This window comes from Hyaena hyaena, unplaced genomic scaffold (assembly GCF_003009895.1).
Source record: "Hyaena hyaena isolate Hyena2069 unplaced genomic scaffold, ASM300989v1 scaffold_3472, whole genome shotgun sequence".
Classification (NCBI taxonomy): domain Eukaryota; kingdom Metazoa; phylum Chordata; class Mammalia; order Carnivora; family Hyaenidae; genus Hyaena; species Hyaena hyaena.
This window is the reverse complement of record NW_024084097.1, coordinates 1-2073: the sequence shown is the minus strand read 5'-3', so window position 1 is coordinate 2073 and position 2073 is coordinate 1. Positions and strand designations below refer to the sequence as shown.

At 60.7% G+C, this 2073-nt stretch overlaps 1 non-coding gene across 1 annotated transcript; it reads left to right on the top strand.

Moving 5' to 3' along the window:
- Positions 1-1499: 1499 nt before the first annotated feature.
- On the top strand, positions 1500-1573 carry TRNAI-AAU. The gene has a single exon. It is a non-coding gene; the product is annotated as a tRNA-Ile (tRNA).
- The last annotated feature ends 500 nt before the right edge of the window (positions 1574-2073 follow it).

Sequence of the window (2073 nt, the reverse complement as noted above, 5' to 3'; positions counted from 1 at the left end):
CAGGCAGAGTGAGGACGCGAACGGGGGACACTGTGGGACTCTCCCTGGCGGGAAACGGCCACCAGCCGATACGTAGTGTGTGTGCTCGGCGTCCGGCAGCCCCAGTGCTGAACAACCCGGGGAGGGCGTGGCCGGCCGCCGAAGGCCCCCCACGGCCCCCCAGTGGCCTTAGGAAGGGGGACTGGAGTCCTGTCTGCAAAGCTCGGAGGGCCCGGAGCTGGAAGGAGACCCCCTCCCACCGCTGAGCGTGAAACGGTGCCTCACTGTGATCTTTACCCGCACGTCCCTGGAGGCCAGGGAGGTGCTGTGTGCGCGCGTCCGGGTCCCGCACCTGCTGCCGGAAGACTGTCCCTCCATCACGGAGCTGCCGGCACGTGTGGTGACAGGCAGTTGGCGACCTGTGAACCCGTGACTCCCGGACTCTCGGTCAGTTCTGTTCCTGCGCAACCTCCTCTCTGCCGGGACCTCGGTGCGGGTGCCGGGTCGTGAGACAACGTCGTCCGGCCCACAAGAGACACCCCCCGACTTTGGTCCTCTTTTCTCGACATGATGTTTGTACCTCGCGTCTTTTGCGCTTCCGCTGTCAGATTCTGCGATTAGCTTCTCAGGGGCGCCGGGGTGGCCCCGGCGGTGCGGCGGCGACTCGGGCTCCGGTCGTGATCCTCGAGCCTGCGTTGGAGCCGCGCGCCGGGCTCTCCCTGGAGCCTGTTTCGGGTTCTGGGTCTCCCCCCCCCTCCGCCCTTCCCCAGCTCGCCCCACCCCGGGCGTGCCCCTCCGCGGCCTGTGCTCTGCCTCAGTCCCCAAAAGAAGTACATGTTGAACAAAATTAAGACTTTAAGATCAGCTTTTCAGTTTCGGTGGGGGAGGGGGAGGCCTCCGCCGGGATTTTGACGGGGATCAGGGTGAAATTGCAGGACGACGTGGAGCGTGTCGCCGTTTCCCCTAAATCCTCGTCCCCGAACGGAGAACGCTCCGCATCCGTGCCCACCCGCCCCCGCTCCTTCCGCAGCTTTGTGCCGCGCGCAGCGTAGGGGCGGTGCGCTGTCCGGCCCAGAGGCGCAGGTCCGTCCGGATCCGTCCAGATCCGTCCCGAACTCCTGGAGGAGCGGAAGGGGCCGTGCGCACTAAGGGGGACTGAGCAGGCCTGGGTCCTGGCGGCCCCGCAGAGCCCGCTGCGCTCCGATCCGAACCCCGCGGGAAGCTTTGCGTTCGGCCCAGGTGTTTTCCCCGAAAAGAGGGAAAAAAGGATTCCCACCCCGCCCCCCCCCCGACCCAGTTTTCCTGTGCGTCTTTTGGGGTCGGAAGGCAGGATTTGAGACGATGGGATTTCCCAGTGAGTGCGGTTCTTTGCGGTTGAAGGGAGCCGTTTCTTTCCGTTTGTCTATTGTGGGTCGCGGGGTGGGAGGAGGAGAGTATGGAAAAGCACGCCGTTTTCCAGGAAGAGCTACTGCGGGGGGAGTCGAGTGAAAGGTGGGAGGGACAGGCCTCGGGGCGTGTCTGGCCGGTTAGCTCAGTTGGTTAGAGCGTGGTGCTAATAACGCCAAGGTCGCGGGTTCGATCCCCGTACGGGCCAAGGCGACCTTTTACGTGGCGGGTGACCCGCTGAGCTCACTGTGCTCCCCGAGGTCCTGTTACCAGGGCGCCTGCTCACTAGATTCCTAGTGCCTGTGACTCTGTATCACAGGGGCAGGGTCCTGAGCGCCTGCCCTGCCTGCGTCAGAGGGTTCATTAAAAAAACAAAGAAGGTAAAGAAAAGAGCTGGATTTCTCATCACTAAAGAAGAAGAATACAATGAGGACGGCGCGTATTGTGTAACTGTGGAACTTATTTTGTCCACGGTGTATGCATTCTGTCCTTTCACAATCAACGCTTTCGCCAAAATCTTCCCTTTAAAGTAAACGGCATCAGCCTTTACACACCTTTTATCCTGGAAGGAGCTTTTCCACCTCTTTTTATGAAATTTCCAAGATACTCATTTTATTCTCACTTACTCGCCCCAAAGCATTTCCTTTCCGCAATGATCGTTGAACGTGATTCTAGAATGTGTAAGGCGGCACTAAGGGATATAGGGAC